General features: G+C 36.2%; 1 long non-coding RNA gene across 1 annotated transcript in view; it reads right to left on the bottom strand.

The window, feature by feature from the left end:
• Positions 1-3590: 3590 nt before the first annotated feature.
• The window catches only part of LOC310633089, a 262877-nt gene continuing 247186 nt past the window's right edge, over positions 3591-19281 (bottom strand). The window contains exons 2-3 of the long non-coding RNA XR_014490984.1: positions 9554-10005; positions 3591-3890 (exon numbers count right to left, since the gene is read on the bottom strand). This is a non-coding gene — a long non-coding RNA (uncharacterized lncRNA). The remainder of the gene's footprint in view (positions 3891-9553; positions 10006-19281) is intronic.

Raw genomic sequence — 19281 nt, 5'->3', positions numbered from 1 at the left:
TCTTATACACGGGAAAATACAGTATATATTCTATCTAAGAGTTCCTGGACCTGTAGTACGGCTACCCTCTTTAATTGTACAGTAGCTGAATATGGCCTAAGGAGCTAAAATCAGTAACTGTTAAATTCAGACAGGACTACCTATGACATTGTAGATAGACCACCACTTTGTTTAAAGTGTTGGGGTATTTGACCTACAAAAGAGAAGCATGAATATTTTGAACTAAGTGACCATTAACAAGATGGAATTGTTAAAGAACCTTATAAATCAGACGAAGGAAGAAGGAAATAATTCTGCAAAGACATCCGTGCCTGTTTTTCATTTCTTCAGGGTATTGAGAAAGGAAACTGATTTAAACAAATATAAATGTGCAGCCTACTAATGCCTAAGATAACATGAAGTCCAGTAATTAGCTAGTTTTCTCTGAAAAGAGATATTCAGACTGCATATGCTAAAGGTCAAAAAGTATTAGAGCATCAGCCACAGGCTCTGGAAGCTGGCTCATCCTCTTCATTGGAATTTAAAAATTATCAGAAAAATACTGCTGTTAGATATTATTATTTGCACCAATTAAGGATAATTCTTTTGATAGTACTGAAAAAAAATCATATTGAAATATTGGTTTGAATGGAAGTATTTACAAATTTTGGAAATCCACGTTTGGGGATGTTTGAATAAGTTTGGTGGACAAAATCTAGAAGAGCTTTAACCTAACTCCTGAATGAAAAAGCACTTTTTTTTCCCTTCAAGCTGTTTTGAAACAGCCAATAATGTTTAGGAAAAAAAATCCAGTCTGACATTCTGAAGATAAAATTTCTTTAAAAAAATATATGGCTGCAAAGTTGTTTTCTTTAAATTCCCAGAAATTTGTCAAAACTAAATTAATAGTGCAAACTTAGTTATTTTCCCATGGCAACAAATATTGCAACAAAAAATATCACATTGCCAAGTGCTGTTATAAATGGACTCCAGAAAATGATAAGCAGACTGCCCCCAGATTAGTGCACTGGTGGTCATGTTTCCAAATTCCCAGAACTATTGAGGAAAACACTTTTATTATTCCATTGCAAAGATTATTGGAAAAACACAGTTCCACCCACAGCTGGTCTAGTCTTTTCCCATAATCTTACAATCTCAAAACTTTATTAGTTACTTTCCAGAAAAAATCTATTCAAACAAAGTACTTCTTTTGGTAATAAAGATTGAGAGAATAAACAGATGCTAGATGCTAAATACTAGGAACAGAAAATCAGATCTGCATTATCTAAGTAACAATCACACTTGGAATTAGTTTGATTTCACAGTGTTTTCCCCTGCCACCATATCACTATCATAAGCACCATTCCCAATTTTTCATTTACGGTACTTAACATTCATGTACAACGATTTACAAACAAGAACCATAAAGATCCTAAGGTTGTTTTATGTTCCTTTCTAACATTGTGAGCATTTCCACTGGCATAACAATCTGTACTGCAGTACATGAGAATGAAGACAGTGTTTGTGAATTCAAATATAACGGGCAAGATTCCTTCCCACCCAACACAAAGAGTGACACACTTATATACAGTCTTCCCATGATATTTTTGTTGCCTGACTCCGATCAAAGTACTTGTTTCTCAAAGCTACCCATGTTATTTTGGCATCTCAGACTGCTACAATACCTTTTTTTAGCAGTAAAGATTCAATAATTAATAGAAAATTGCATTTAAGCTATACCGGTCTTTGATATCCAATTTTGCTGCCTTTCACTGCACTGTGGTAAATGCTTTCTTAGCAAAAAGTTTGTCCTTGCCTTTTTTCATAATTTTTTTCAACATCCCAGTCTAATCCAGAGCCTTGAGTTGGTCTCCATTTAAATAGTAACCAAATCTAATCCTGTGGAACAGTTTTGCTTGTTTGTTTGCCTAAATCAGCCAAGATCTAGTAGGTGTTGCCTGAAGTAATTAAATCAATAGACCAATGCTGAATTTTCCTGAATCTATAAACAAACACTTAAGCCCTCATCAACAAAACTCCATTAAGGTTTGCCAGAGATAACAACCTATCTATTTTAACAATTGTTTAAACAAATCAGCTTTATATTCTTTCCTTCTTTTTACTTTTAATGATCTTGAACTTTTATATTCCTTCACCCTTATTTTTAACAATGTTGAACCTTAACCCTCTGAAATAAAGTCATAGAACTTGATTTCTTCTCACTTTTTTTGTCCCTTCTCACAAATTTCTTCACAACTTTAACAGGTCTGTTGTGTAAATCCAATATAAAAAAGTTATCCAGGTATTATATATATATATAAAGAGTTAATTAGCAAGGTCCATTCAAAAAGCCTTGACAAATACTTAAACATACATTTGCCTTGCCTTCCAGCTAATATAAGAGAGAAAGAACCCCGTGGCTCAGGAGGTTAAAACACTGCCTGATATACAATCAGCCCGGGTTCGAATCTCAGATAAAGGGTATGACTAACTGATGAGAACATAAATGAGTTTGAAATGATCATCTTAGCCTCCCAAATTCTTTATTAGCAATTTGAATAATTTGCACAAATAATGAGCTGTCATAAGTTGACTAGTTCCTGTGGATAAGCCCTGAGCCGGGCCAAAACAGGAATGAAAGAGTTAATTAGCAAGGTCCATTCAAAAAGCCTTGACAAATACTTAAACATACATTTGCCTTGCCTTCCAGCTAATATAAGAGAGAAAGAACCCCGTGGCTCAGGAGGTTAAAACACTGCCTGATATACAATCAGCCCGGGTTCGAATCTCAGATAAAGGGTATGACTAACTGATGAGAACATAAATGAGTTCGAAATGATCACCTTAGCCTCCCAAATTCTTTATTAGCAATTTGAATAATTTGCACAAATAATGAGCTGTCATAAGTTGACTAGTTCCTGTGGATAAGCCCTGAGCCGGGCCAAAACAGGAATGAAAGAGTTAATTAGCAAGGTCCATTCAAAAAGCCTTGACAAATACTTAAACATATATATATATATATATATATATGTTTAAGTATTTGTCAAGGCTTTTTGAATATATATATATTATTTGTATATCCAGTGTAACATTTTCTACACATCAGTTTGTCTATAATGGCACACATTTTTAAAGTTAATTTCTGGGTCCATTGTTCACAAATATCTTTCAACACATCCAATATTAAAGTGTTTTTCTCCATTATGTATTAGTATGTCATTAGTAACTTGCTGCATTATATATGATGTATCGGTAAGTAATTCCTTCTGGTTCCCTTTAGTGTCCGACCTTAAAACCCATCTAATCATATTTTTAAGTACTCAAAACAACATTTTCCCACAGAAAGAATGTTGATAATTGATTTCAAAATTTTATTTCAAATCAACCTGTTCAAAATAATATATTGTGGTAATACTACTTTCACAGAGCAATATTGATTTCCAAAATTAATGCTCTAATCACCATTTTTATATTTATTCCAAAATAGAGAGAATTTTTAAAGTTCTTAAACTTATATGAAACTTATTTTGCTAAGGTGAAGATAACTCACCCAGTGTAATAAAACCTGCCATAATGAGGGCTGCTAATATCCAAAAAGCAATTAACAAGCATTTTCTGAAAGTGATTAAGAAAGGGAATATGTGAACCCTGTGTTCATTTTAAAGACATAAACTATAGTTTGGACTACAATGACATTCCCTTGTCTCTCAGTGCTCTAAAGCCACTGGAGTTGCTGTTTTGTCATTTCCTTGTGAAGATCAGTTATCTGGAGCAGTTGTGTTCCTTTCCTTGTCCTGAGAGGAATCATGAAGAGTTGGTCCATTTGCCTGCAGATTGGCTGGCATGCCTTTCTGTGGTATGGGAAGAATAAAGCACATAGATATTTCCAGAACCATGCTATAAGAAATGCACTTCTCGGACATGGCGGCGCGGCGCCGAAGACAGCCGTTTCGGGCTGCCCGCTGCTCAGCTGAGTTGTTTTCACCCGAAACAGCGCCGATCAGCTGTTTGGGTGGATTTGAAGCCCCCTCCTCGGGAGAAGAGGAGGGGGTGAGGCCCCAGGTAGGGGTTGAGTTCTCCGGGGCCGCCTGAGCTTAAAGCTTGGGCAGCTGAAGGATTGAACTCCCCCGTAGCCTGGGTTGCTCCCAGCTGTTCAGCGTCTCTGCTCCGGGATTTTTGGAGCAGGGCCAGGCGTTTGCGACCACCCCTGCCAGAAGGAAATACCCTGGAATAAAAAGGAGCAGGCAGAGCGGTACAGGAGGTCAAGATGAAGAGGACTTTTATTCTTACTCTCTAGCTTAATGGACTTTATAAACTTAAAGTGAAAGTGCGCAACAAGTGAAAGTAAAAAGATGGCGGCTAAACCTCCATCAAAAACCCTTCGGAGTGCAGGAACTTCTCCGGTGCAACAGACATCGTTGCAAGCTTTGCTTCCTCCTGCCGCATTGACATCGAAGGACTTAAAAGATGCCCTTGAAAAACAATCCCAGGTAATATCAGAAATGCTGGGTGATAAGTTGGCAAAGGTGGAGGAGAAACTGGAGAAACTGGAGGAGAGGATAGAAGAGAAGTTCAGTGCGATGAGGGTAGACATTTTGTCTACAGTGGAAAGCGTGGCTGAATGTGTGCAAGGTTTGGACGAAAAAGTGGAGGATCTGAGTCAAAAGAATGCTATACTAGAAGTAAAGGTACTGGAGAATGAAGATTTAAGGGATAAAATGGACGGAGAATTGAGTCTTGTCCAGTATCATCAGATGCAGTATGCTATTAGAATCAGAGGCTTAAAAGAGAATACTAAAGAAGACCTAAAGCAGCTGATTTCTGAGGCTCTGGAAGCAGTATTGGGTCAGCCAGCATCTGAAATAAAGGGATGAATGGATAAAGTTTTCCGTGTAAACTCATGGATTGCTAGGCAGAGAAAGCTACCTAGAGATATGGTGGTTTATTTTATAAAGAGAGAAACTAGAGATGAAGTTATTCAAGCCGCTTATGATACTAAAGTTGTGGTTGCTGACCAAGAAGTTTTGGTTTTAAAAGAAATTCCTCCAAAGATTTTAAGGAGAAGGAAGGATTTTGCATTTCTTGTGCAGGAACTTAAGCAACGTGATATAAAGTTCAGATGGGAGATTCCAGTCGGATTGGTGGTGATGCATGAAGGTAAAAGATATCGTCTGGTTACTGTGACACAGGCGCATGATTTCTACAATAATGTTTTAAAAGCAACCCCTCTACTACTTTTGGAAGCTGCAAAGGGATCTGGAGAAGGAAAACCTCAAGAGGCCGAAGGTGGACAGACAGAGGAGAATGGTGCTGGAGGGGATCAAATTATAGCCTCGTCTGTTGTTGCTGGAGAGCAGAGGGTGACGCGTGCCTCTTTAAAACGAGCAAAACAAATAAAAGAACAAGACCAGCAGAAGTTTATGGAACTTTCAAAGCGTACTTACAGTGCAGCAGTGGGAGGAGCGCGGCCCAAAGGAGATAGAGGGGCTATTAAAGATGTGCTCCAACAGCTTCGGGATGCCACGCATGGTGACTAAATTTCTAACCTGGAACGTTAATGGACTAAATTCACCACAGAAGAGAAAGAAAGTTTTTCAATATTTAAAACAATTCAAGATTGATGTTATATGTTTGCAAGAAATGCATATTAGGGTTATGGACCAAAAGTATTTATCGAACTCAAGGTTGGGCACGCAATTTGTTGCCTCTGCAATGAATAAGAAAAATGGAGTGGTTGTTTATGTTAAAAGTGCTTTAACAGCGGACTTAATTGAAGCAGATAAGCATGGAAGATATGTTATGATAGATTTGTTGCTAGAAGGCAAAAAAAAACGCTTTTAGTTGGACTGTATGCTCCTAATCAACAACAAGCTGATTTTTTTAGTTTACTTCATACAAAGCTTACTCAGTTGGATTACAAATCGTTTATTTTTATGGGGGACTGGAATGGTGTTTTGGATGTACAGATGGATAAGGCTGGTTCTTTTAAGCGTGCTCCAAGTCATGCCAGATTGCCTAAATCTTTTTTTGAAATGAAGGATGATTTGGAATTGCGAGATATTTGGCGTGACACACACCTGCATGAAAAGGATTATACTTTTTTTTTCTGATAGACATCAATCTTTTTCCAGGATTGATTTCATTTTGCTGACTAATGACTTTTTTTCTAGGATTAAGAAGGTAAAGATCTGTGCAAGAGCTATTTCTGACCATAGTCCAGTTTGGTTAGAGATCAATAAGGACAATAGAGATAGGCGCTCGTGGCGCGTAAATGAGAATTTGTTTAGAAATTAGAGAAATGTGGAAGAATGTAAACAGCGGATGAAGGATTTTTTTTGAAATTAATATGAATAAGGATACTTCTATGGACATGGTTTGGGATGCTAGCAAGGCCTATATGAGAGGGGTGTTGATATATATGAATAATAAACACAGACATATTTTGGAAGCCAGAAGGAAAGAATTGGAGAATGAAATTAAGGAAAAAGAAAAGGCCTTGATTTTGAACCCATTGGATGTGAAGACTAAGGAGGTTATTAAGCTATTAAGAGGACAATTTGACAAACTAATGGCTGACCAAGTGGCAACCAATTTGCGGTTTGCCAGGCATAATACTTTTTGCAATGCTAATAAGCCAGGTAGATGGCTAGCTTACAGACTGAGGAAAAAGCAAAGGGCTTCTAATATAGATAAAATTGAGCATAAGGGAAAGGTTGTGTTTCAACAGAATCTTATTAAGGAAGCCTTTGTGGATTTTTATTCTAAATTATATGCTAAGGAGAAGATTAATGAAAAAGACATTGATGTATATTTGGAGAATGCTAGCATCCCGGTTCTTACGCAAGCACAAAAAGAGGAGATTAATCAATTGATAACAGAAAAATAAATTCTTACAGCAATTAAGGAGTTGAAGGTGGATAAAGCGCCAGGTACGGATGGTTTGACTGCGGCTTACTACAAAAATTTACAATTAGAGTTGATAAGACCGTTAAAGGAACTGTTCCAGACAATTCAGAGAGGGGGAAAGGTGCCTCCATCTTGGAGAACTGCTTTTATCTCTTTGATTCCGAAGGAAGATCAAGATGCTACTCAAGTAAAAAACTATAGACCGATATCACTTTTAAATACAGATTACAAGATATTTGCTAAGGTGTTGGCTAATAGATTGATGAGGGTTCTGCAACAGGTGATTCATGGGGACCAAACTGGGTTTATTAGTGGTAGGCAAATGAAAAATAATGTGAGGGATATAGTTGATGTGTTAGAGTTTTTGGAAAGGAACAACCAGATCCCTGCAGCGCTAATTTTTTTAGATGCTGAAAAAGCCTTTGATCAATTGAACTGGCAATTTTTGATGAAAGTTTTAGATAAAATGAATTTTGGGGATAAATTTTTGCAACCAATTAGGGCATTATATCAAAAACAAACTGCCCGAATAATAGTTAACAATAGTTTGACAGAAGCATGTAATATTGAGAAGGGCACAAGGCAAGGGTGTCCGTTATCGCCTTTGTTATTTGTGTTAACATTGGAGATATTATTGGTAAAAATACGGAACTCGGAAAGAATTAAGGGTATACAAATTAGAGATCAGGATTATAGATTGAGAGCGTTCGCAGACGATCTGGTTGTTACAGTGACCCAGCCGGAGAACTCTGTTGTGGACCTGATGGAGATAATAATGCAATATGGGAAGGTTTCTGGATTTAAAGTTAATGCACAAAAAACTAAAATTCTGGCCAAAAATATGACAGTATCGCAAAAGGCTCTTTTAGAAGGATTAACTGGATTTGAGATTGCTAAAAGGGTCAAATATTTGGGGGTGCTTCTGTCGCCCTCTAATACAAAGTTATATAAAAATAACTATGAAAAACTATGGGGCAAAATTCAAAAAGAAATGGAGAGCTGGGAAAAATTGCAATTGTCTTTGTTGGGGCGAATCGCAGCAGTGAAAATGAATGTCCTGCCTAAATTTTTATTCTTATTTCAAATGATACCGGTTCTTAAGAAAGATTCTAATCTGGAGGAATGGCAGCGAGGTATCAATAAATTTGTTTGGGCAGGGAAAAGGCCACGAGTTAAACTTAAGATTATGCAGGATACTCGTGAAAGAGGTGGTCTTAAAATGCCCAATCTTAAATTATATTATAAAGCTGCTGCGTTAGCAGGAATAAGTGATTGGATTAATTTGACACAAGAGAGGTTATTAAATCTTGAGGGCCACGACTTGTTGTTTGGTTGGCATGCATATTTGTTGTATGATAAGAAGGTAGATAATGTGTTTAGAGTGCATATTTTAAGACAGGCATTGTTGAGAGTTTGGAAGAAGTATAGACATAAGTTAGACTGTAAGATACCATTGTGGGCAATCCCAAAACACGCAATAGAAAATATAAATGTTGGTTTTAAACATGATGTGACTACGTATAAGGAGATTTTAAGCTTGGAAAGAAATGTCTGGTGTCTGAAACCATACAGTCTCTTGCGAGATGAGAAGATTGTTCAAACTTGGTTTCAATATATTCAGTTACGGGCCTTGTGGAAAGAAGATCAGAAAACTGGTTTTACAATGACTGATGAAAACCTGATAAAGCAAATTAGAAATCAGGGTCCAGCACATATTAAACGGATATATCTTGCATTGATAGAAATTGACTCAGAAACAGAACTTGTTAAGGATTGTATGATAAAATGGGCCCAAAACATCCAAGAAGTTATTACAATGGACACGTGGGAAAAGATTTGGGTGAGGAACGTAAAATTTACACAAGCTCAAAACTTAAGAGAGAACTTTTATAAAATGTTTTATAGATGGCATCTAGATCCTAAAAAGCTTGCAAGTATGTATCCGAATTATCAGCCCAAATGCTGGAGGTGTGGCGATGAAGATGCAACATATTTTCACATATGGTGGACTTGTAAAAAGGTTAAGGCCTTTTGGATAAAAATTTGGTGGAACATGCAGAAGATTTTCAAGCAAAGGATAAAGTTTTGTCCGCAACTTTTTTTGTTGGGAATAATTACAGATGCTACGGTTGTGGACACTAAGTTGATGTTGAATTTAATTACGGCAGCAAGACTCTTAATAGGTCAGTATTGGAAGAAGGAGGAACTGCCGACTATAGAAGAATGGACTTTAAAGGTTTCTGACCTGGCAGAGATGGCAAAGATTTCGGCTTATTTGAAAGATCACTCGCAAGAATGTTATATTATGGAGTGGAGAAAATGGATTGAGTATATCCAGAACAAATATGGGACTAAAAAGTTTCATGTAGCATTTGAATAAGTCTTCCTTCCTTTTTTCTTTTTTCTTTTTTCTTTTTTTATATATTTAATATTAATAGTGTTTGTAGTTATCCTATATGAGCTAGAGAGTGATAGATTTTAGAGTTTATGGTTGTTAGCATATGGATGTTTATGATTTTTTTTTTGTTTTTATACCTTGTACTTAGCTCTGGGAAGTCGGGGGGGAGGGGGAGAGGGGCAGGGAGGGAGGGGTAGGGGAGGGGGAGGGGGGACTGTTAAAGATAAAATGTATGTTAAAACTTTTCAATTAAAAAAAAAAGAAATGCACTTCTCTTAGAATGGGAAAAAATAAAAGAAAAAATATATATTAAGATACCTGAATGGCTTTCAACAATGGAAGCCTTTGCTTACCCAAACTTAATTAACTAGGATAAACTTGTAACATATAAAGACTTACTGGACAATGAAGGAAGATTGAAATCAGACAAGTCTTACAACAACAAGGTATTGACCTATCATGGTGACCATACCTACAAATCCAATCAAGATATGAAAAAGATGTGAAAACAACAGGGCTCTATAAGGACACAGAACTTGATCTTACATTGCTAAAAACAGATGAAAAGTTGATCAAAAAACTTTAGAGATTTCTGCTTAACTTAAAGATGGAGGAGGAACAAGTTAAAGAAACAATGATAATATGGGCAAAAAACATTGGACATACTATAGAGCTTGAAGAATGGGAAAAGTTATGGGATAGAAATATTAGATTAACCAAAGCTGTATAATATAAAGAAAATTTGTATAAAATGTTTTATAGATGGCACATGGCACCAGTGAGACTAGCCAAAATGTTTAAAAATACTTCAAATGTGTGTTGGAAATGTAACCAAAGACCAGGTACTTATTACCATATCTGGTGGTCAAGTCCTATAGCTAAAAGGTTTTGGCTTAAGATACATTTATGGTTGGAGAAGATGATTAAAAACAAATAGAATTTAAAGCAGAATTGTTTCTGTTAGGAATGATAGGCCCCAACTATGACAAGGAGAGTGGATACTTAATGTTACACGTATTGACAGCAGTGAGAATTATGTATGCCCAATATTGGAAAAATGAAAAGTTACCGACTGAAGAAGCATTAATCAAGAAAATATTGGACTGTGCAGAAATGGATAGATTAACTTTAGAGATTAAAGAGAAAGAGCGTTCAGTTTACTATAGAACTTGGAAAAAATTCTATCAATGGCTAGATAAGCGAGTTAGAGAGAAAGGTATGTGATACGCAATTTTGAATTTATTTGAGTAAAAAAAATACTATACATTGAAAACTTAGTATTGTTTATGATAATCTATCATACCTATCATTGTTATCAATTATTAGCTTTATTACTTTTATTTATATATATTTACCCAGACAATATGCCATTTGCCAAATATTGAATGTTATTGGGGGAAAACCCAACCCTAACCCCCAACCTTTCCTGTACCCCAACCCTAATTCCCATCCTCTTACACACCCCCCTTAACCCTATAAAAACTAATAAAACTTCTTCAAAAAAAGAGTTGGTCCATTTGCTGGCTCTTTATTCTACCTCAATTGTCAGCTCTGCTCTTCATGGATCCAACTTCAGTTAGCCATGTTTTCCTTGGAATTCTCTCATTAGAACCATTTTTGGGTTTGAAAAAAAAAAACCTTTTTCCCGGTAAACAAATTGATGGATTACATCACAATCTCAGAGTTATAACATCAACAAAAACTTGCTTTCTTACCTACTAGAAAACCAGAGAGAAACTAATTTTCATTTTAAAAAATCTGACATTTTGTAGAGTTGTTTAGGAAATGATAGCTGAAGCCTAAATAAATCACAACCACAATAAACTAATTTTCCTGACTGACTGTGCACCTAGGTTGCTAAGGCAAAAGACAGTCACTCATCCCAGTGCTGCAGCCATCTGCTATGCTATTTCTGTGAGACAGAGTGATTGTTGATTAATGTTATCTATGCAAATTCCTCTCCTCCATATGAAGTGGCCTGTGATCATTTACATGGCATAGGCTGAAGAAGAAATTAGGACATCTATTAATGGAGATGAAGGATCATTAGTGGTCCCAAACTGCTTATGAGTGTAGAACTGATGCATCCACTTTGGCACCTGCAATTTAGGGCTGGCCTGGAGTATCTCATTTCCAGAATGCCCAGCCAACAATCATCTAGGCTCTTGCAATGACATGCTGTGTTCCCTTTCAGGGAGGTTGAGGACACTCAGCATTATGCCAGCTCATCAGACAGTGATGCATAAGAATGCTTTGTATCGAGGGTGGGAAGCTTTGATGAAGCCATGCAAATTGCCATGAAGAAACAGATTGCTGGAGCACTATATGTGATAGGGAGGGAAAGTACTGCTTTCCTAGCATAGCTGGCAAAAAGCCCTTCAGAAGCCTAAACTAGATAGCAACCACAATATCAATCTTTTCCATAGTTACTGATTAAAGTTTCTCACTAAATTCTCTTTTTATGTCCACTTTCAAGCACAGAAAAGATTGACCTTTCTGGTTTAGTTCTTCCCAATAAGTAGTCTGAAAAGGCAACAATTGTTTTTACTATTTTCCTACACATTGTTTACTAATCATGTTATTTCATTGTTTTTTTAACCAAACTGCTCAAAATCACAAATGGGCAGCTATACACATAGAATAAACTTTTCACTGTACAGTTTATGCCTAGTGATAAAGAATTAAGGATTGTATCTTAATTCTCAAAATCTAACAGATGAAAATAGTAACATTTTTGTGCTTTCTAATCCCAAGGATGTCAAAGATGAAAGATTCTGAATGAGGACAATATTTTATACTAACAGCAAAAACCAGTATAGGGAGATGTCATTCAGAAATCTACAGAATTACTAAATAAGCAACTAGAAATGCATGTTGACAGTGTATATCTGAGAACAAAATCTTGGCTTGTGTAGTAGCATTTAGATTAGAACTCTTAGTTTATCGAGAAAAGGATGAGCACATTTGGGATAATATTAGGTTTTGCTTTGATCAAATGGTGTCAAAATGCCCAGCACTGCCTTTAAAATTAGGAGAAAATGTTGTATGTCCCATGGGTACAATTAAGGTTTTTATTGCTACTCATCCTTGCTAAAATAATTGTATGAATCCCTCAATTGATCAAAGGCAATTTGGCTGGTAAGAGTCAATATTTATGGAACCATCTGTTGATGACAATTATGTATGGTAGATTGTCACTTGGCATATAAGAGTAGCAAATGAGAAATTGCAAAAATTAATAAAGAAAATGAATGAAGGAAAACAGATATGTTGTGGATGTGTGCAACTGTTAAAAATGAGAGAAATGTGATCTGTATAAAGGTGATGCAAGCTATGAGACAGCTTAATATATGCAGAGAAAAACTTTAATGTAGGTTTAATTAGGAATTAAAGGATTAAAAAGTATGTCAATAATACAGTATGAATAGATGCCATCTAGATTGCTTTGGTTTTACAGAAAAATAAGAATTACAGATTGCTGACTGTTTGCTGAGTATCTACTTTTAAAAAGGTCTGCTTGTTTTAAATACATGATTTCAGCATAGGTCTATTCATAAGTGCACACGCAAAGAATGGATACAAATTTAAAAGCATAACTTTTCATTGTTTATGAGAAAAATGAGAATTGGTGAAAGTATGTTATGTATATTTTGAGAAAACAAGCATGGAAGAAAAGGGGAAAATGAAATAAATGCAGGAAATATGAATCCTGTATTGAAAGTAAATAACAGAGTTAATAACTGAATCACTAATAATCATTTTCGTTTTATTTGTTAAACTTTGAAAACTCCTGGAAATTAAGTGAACTTCCAGGTCATTATCTTCATAAAAGGGAGGAAGAAGATCTGGGAAATGACAGTTATATCACCTTGACATGTCCATGGAAATTCTCAGTCATCCAGGTCATGGTTGTCCCAAAGCTCCTTTCTCAAGAGGCAACTGGACTTCCTTATTTTTCTTTGAAGACGTTTCACTTCTCATGCAAGAAGCTTCTTCAGCACTGATTGGATGGTGGGGAATGGAAGCAGACTACAGGAACCATTTGTGCTTCCGTTTGAGATACAGACAACACTGACTCACCCACAACAACCTGCACCTGTGTTCAACAGTGAAGAGACACAAAGAAGAAAACATCTTGCAGAAAGCACAGCTCCATAACACAGTCCTTTCAGTAGTTCCAAGAAGGCTCCATACCCATTTGCACTACTCAGGAGACCCTGAGGACACTGATAAACCTCCAGGTGACCTCAGTGACTCTCTAAAACAGGGGTGTCAAACTGCCAGCCCACAGGCCAGATACATCATAGCGAAACTGCACCTACCCCATTGCCGGCAGTGGCAAAAAAAGTTGTGATATGTCACAACACATCATTTCACGTTGTGAGTTTGACACCCTTGCTCTAAAAGAACGCAAAAGACCAGCTGTCTGCAAGGAATATAAATCCTTCCATTCCCCACAATCCAATCAGAGCCGAAGAAGCTTCATGGATGAGAGGCAAAATATCTTCAAATAAAAATAAGAAAGTCTAGTTGCTTCTTGAAAAAGCACCTTTGGGATCATCTTGACATCTTTTGAGGAAAAGTTCTCAAGCAGATTATTATTAAACTTCATAACTGAGGCCACTTGTATAAGAATGCAACAATTAATAGTTGACAACATAGGCCTGTCACATATAAGTCATGGCAGATGAATCTGATATTCTTTGTTCTTGACTAACTTACTAGGTTAATAGACAAGAAGAAAGTCACATATAGTATAATAGCAAAACACTCAACAAAGATTCTCATGATATCATTAAAGAAATGGTAAAATATATATTTACATTTATTTTTTATCCTGCCTTTACTATTTTTCCAAATAACTTAAGGCAGCAACCATATCCAACACACCTTCCTCCTCCTATTTTTCCCACAACAATCCTGTGAGGGCTGAATAGAGTGGCTGGCCTTAAGTCACCCATCTGGTGACTATGCACTAAATGATAAAATTGTTAAATGGGCTCAAGATGGCCTCAAAGTTGATTGAATGGTTCTACCCAATGATGCTTATTAATGGTTTTATTTCATCTTGGAAAGAAATATCAGGTGGCTGCACTGCCAAGGATTCTATTCTGTTCACTGTTTTCATACATGAGTTCAGTGAAGTAACTGAGATGACCCTTATCCAGTTTGGAGATGACATACAGCTATGACAGTATTTTAGAGATGAAAAAGAAGATTCAAAAAGATCTGGACTGGCTTAAGTAATAGACTTGAGGGAGTAGAGTAGACCAGAAACAGAAACATTGAATTAAAACCGCAAAGATGTAAGTTCAAGTTAGAAGTCAAGAAGCATGGGTATGCATGTCTGAACTGGCAACCAGTTGAACAGGCTGCTACATGATGCAGTGAATGATCCATCACTGGAAGTCTTCAAATAAAGGTTGGATGGTCATCTGCCAGGGTTATTCTACATGAAGCAAGAGGATGATCTAAATGACTTCAGTGGTGCCTTCCCATTCTATAATTCTATGAAAGAGAATAGAATTATGGGTATTTAAATATTCATTGTTGTATCTAATATTAGGACAAGGTTGAAATCCTTGATCTGTGGAAATATTTACACTCAGCTGAAGTCTTTATTTGCTCATATTAATGGTGAACGCTTTTTGCTACATAGGTTAAATAATTAATCTATTTGATTAAATTATTTACTATTTTAGATTATCCCATATATTTTATCATAACTGTTTTTATGTGGAAGGTCATTTATAAATGTTCTGTTCATCAAGCAATGACCCATCACACTGAGACAGAACAACAAAGAGATATGTGAAATACCATTTGCTATTTTCCTAGCTACAGGCAATGATTTCTACTATAATGTTGCTCAATTTGACTTTGATTATTTTCAAGTACATTTATATATTTAAGATATATTTTAGTTGCATAATAATTCAAAGCCTAAGTATCTTCATACACTGATTTCATTATTAGGCATACTCTCCTAAAACTGAAACAACATTTGTGTGTGTTTGTATTTTTAATAAGTATTTTTCACTTCATACACATTACATTTACATTACAGATTTCTGCAGTGTTAAATCTATACAAACAGCATAATCTTACATCTCTTCACCAAGAAATCAATGCTATTTATTCTCACCGTGTCTTACACCTAAGCAATATGCATAGAATTGCAATTATTTTGCATATATATATATATATATATATATATATATATATATATATATATATATATATATATATATATATATATATGCTTGTTATTGTAATTCATCAGCATATTTATAAACCCAAAATTTGATTTCTTTAAAAGAAAAGTGGTACAGAGACAAAAACATAAAATGGTATTGATAGTGTGAATAAGAGTGCAAAAATAAAGAATTTAACATGCAAAAATTAAAGAAAGAGGGCCAAAAATGTTAGTGTTAAAAGAAACTTAAAACATGGATTTATTCAAACAAAGTTGACAAAAATATTTGTATTTTTTAGGCACTTTGTAAATCGAATTTCAGGATGAAAATGTACTGAACAGAGTAACAGAGTAATTTAAGTATATTTTCTGCCACTAGTATTCTTAGCAGCAATGCTATTGATCTTTTAGGTGAGAGCAATGGCTCTGGCAATGATTGCCAATTCTTAGCTGGTAGGAAAATGACTGCATATGTGAGTAAATGAGGGAGAGTTTATTTAGTTAAAATGTCTATTTTGTTTGCATACTGTACATACAATGCAATGCATTGTAAAATATATGGCATATTGTAATGTGTTTATTGTTTGAGGATTATGTCAGGTATACAGTTGGACAACCATATAGCAGAATTGAAAACATGGTGGCAAATAGATTTACTTTCAGGCAGGTTTCCAATAAGTAGAATGTAATTGGGAGCTGCTTAGAAGAATTTTTTTTCACAGTGCCTGCCCAGTCTCATTTAAACACGTTAAGCCTATTTGGGTTTTGTGTTTAGTGGCAGATTTAGTGGAAAATAGGCCTCTATTGCAGATTCTACCATTCTGAAATCATGATTAATTTCAAAAGATACCTTATTAAGTGTATTTTTCACAAAAGGTAGGGACATGCAAAATGTTCCGTTCACAGACTATTCTATGCTCAGAAAAGACAATTCAACTTGCCCATCCCTGGAAAAAAGGAATGCTTTTTCCAGGCATAGACTCAAAGCAAGAATTATCCAGTCAGAATTTCTCCAGGGTGGAAGACTATGGAGAAAAGGCAATTTTATCACAGTTGCAGCAGCCACACAAAGGAAGGTAAAAGGAAGGAAAGCACTGGAAAGCTTGGTAGTTGACACACAGCCCATCAAGAAGAGAAGTAGAGAGGCATATACACCTCAAATCTTCCTCTACTCACCCCAAGCAACTCCTTTGGCTTTTACTTCATCATTAAAACCCTGAAACAACCAAAATATTGCAAGTTTGGCTCAGCCAAACTGCTACCCACCCATAATGGTTTGAAAAAGCTTCCAAGCCACAGTATGCATATTTCATGCATAGAACACAAGATTTTTTTCTTTATTATTCATGCACAGCCTTAAGGAAAGGTTAAAGGTAAAGGTAAAGGTTCCCCCGCATATGTGTGCTAGTCATTTCCGACTCTAGGGGCCGGTGCTCATCTCCGTTTCAAAGCCGAAGAGCCAGCGCTTGTCCGAGGACGTCTCCGTGGTCATGTGGCCGGCATGACTAGACGCCAAAGGCGCACGGAACGCTGTTACCTTCCCACCGTAGTGGTCCCTATTTTTCTACTTGCATTTTTTACGTGCTTTCGAACTGCTAGGTTGGCAGAAGCTGGGACGAGTAACAGGCGCTCACTCTGCTACGCGACACTCGGGATTCGACCCGCCAAACTGCCGACCTTCTGATCGACAAGCTCAGCGTCCTAACCCACTGAGCCACCGTGTCCCACAAGGAAAGGTTATGCAAAGTGAAATCTTATTATAAAGAGGTTGTATGGGCCTTACTAAGTAAATCCGAGCTTGTGACAAACCCAAACTTGGTTCATTATAGAGCTCTTCCTGTTTACTGATTGAGATTGTCTCTTTAATGTTGAAATTTTCCATCACTGTCACACGAGAAATGAAAGAGGCTTGACAATAATATCTAAATAACACCTGAAGTGATTTTTAGGGCACTGTAATACCATTGAAACATTGATTTATTGAAGACTTGTTACAAAAAGCAATGTTATTTCCTTTTCTTGTCAGATAAGGAGAAAATATATCTAATCCACAGTATAATATCTCTTTTCCAATCTATGTTTTTTCCACATTTACTATCTCCCTGCTATTATGCTATGTGACAATTGTAAGATGGAACACATTTTAGCTACAGTATAAGCAGTATTTACTTTTTAATGCTTTTGAGATGTTTTAGTGAAGTCTTCCTAAACCTGGTGCCCTTTAAGTCTATTGGACTTCCATCAGTCATGCTTTGTGATGAATGGTGTGAGTGTTAGTTCAATAAGCTGGGGGGTTCTCTGTAGTTGAAAGCTGTTATGTCTATATCTGTGCCCTTTCATATTTATGATAGCAATATTCAGGAAATAGGTTTCAGAACATATAGTCATGCACCAGCATGATTCCTCCATTGTTCTTGTGCTGAAACTCTCTGGAAAAAACAAGATCACTGAAAATACACGAAGAACCACCAGATTTTCCTCTGAAAATTATAACCAGGCTAGGAGGGGTTCTGAGTATTCAACTTGGTGGAGCAGTGGGCTAATGCCTCCTTAAGTAACACCAGCTGCCTGCAATTAGTGCAGGTTCGCATCCCACCAGGCTGAAGGTTGACTCAGCCTTCCATCCTTCCAAGGTAGGTAAAATGAGGACCCAGATTGTTGGGGGCAATTAAGCTGACTTTGTAATAATGCTGCTTGGGGGGTGTATGAAAGCCCTAATAAGCAGGCATATACATAGAATGAAGGCTACTGCTAAGCTTGTAAGCCGCCCTGAGTCTTTGGAGAAGGGCGGGATATAAATGGAATTAAAATTAAAAAATAAATAAAAACTAATACTTCTTTTTAAAAAAGTCAGCACAAAAGCTGCTTATTAAGGAAATTTTTGATGTTGGCAATAGCATATCTTGGTGAATTGACCTGATAACTATGTGTACTCTTTGATACAGGCAAGCTAGTTTATTAAGACACAGAGCAGCACAAGAGAATTAAAGTTCATTCCATTTTAACAGAGATAATTAGTCTGCAATTTTGTAGTAAGTTTTAAAGGCATGTAGAAAAGATAGCCAGTGTGATGTAGTTGTTAAGGTAAACTAGCACTGGAGAGATTCAAATTCAGCTCCACATTTTACTATCAGACAATTATTTGATGACTTTGGGACAGCCATTGTCTCTTCATGCAACAAGATTGTTGTTTGGGGGGAGAAAATGTTATATATCCCATCTTAAAATTCTTGAGGATATAAATCTAATTAATTATGTTTAATGAATAAGAGATAGGAGTAAATAGAAACCATGCAAATCAAGCTTCATAGAGAAATATCACATCTGAATAAAGTTGGCTGGAATTTGAGAATTCAGATAATGATAGCATGAACCTGATTGGGACTCTTCAGAAATTTGGGGGGGGGGACCCTCAGGAATGTAGAGAAATCAAAAAATGAATAACAACAAAAGATACTAAAACAGGGAGAGAAAGTGACTGAAGAAGCCTTAAAAGCCTTATCCTTATTCAATGCTAGTAAGAGGAATAGTATTAAAAGCATCTGGGCAAGAATCTGATTTTTTGCTGTATTTACAGCTCAACTATAGATCTCTATGCAACTTTCTGCCATACCAGCTAACTGAAGATTTGCTTAGTGGGGTAATAGACTCCTAAAATATTATCCAGCAATCCCATTAAAACTCAGAGGATTAATTGACTTTTAGATGCCATAGGCCCTGAAGGACTCATCTGCTAACTAGCTTGTGGAAATAATTAATGTCTTGGGTCATGTGATCATAACACTAAAATGTCAAGGAAAAA

The sequence above is a fragment of the Vipera ursinii genome (genome assembly GCF_947247035.1).
Source record: "Vipera ursinii genome assembly, chromosome: 1".
Classification (NCBI taxonomy): Eukaryota; Metazoa; Chordata; class Lepidosauria; order Squamata; family Viperidae; genus Vipera; species Vipera ursinii.
The sequence above is the reverse complement of the archived record's forward strand: the minus strand, read 5'-3'. Positions and strand labels throughout refer to the sequence as shown.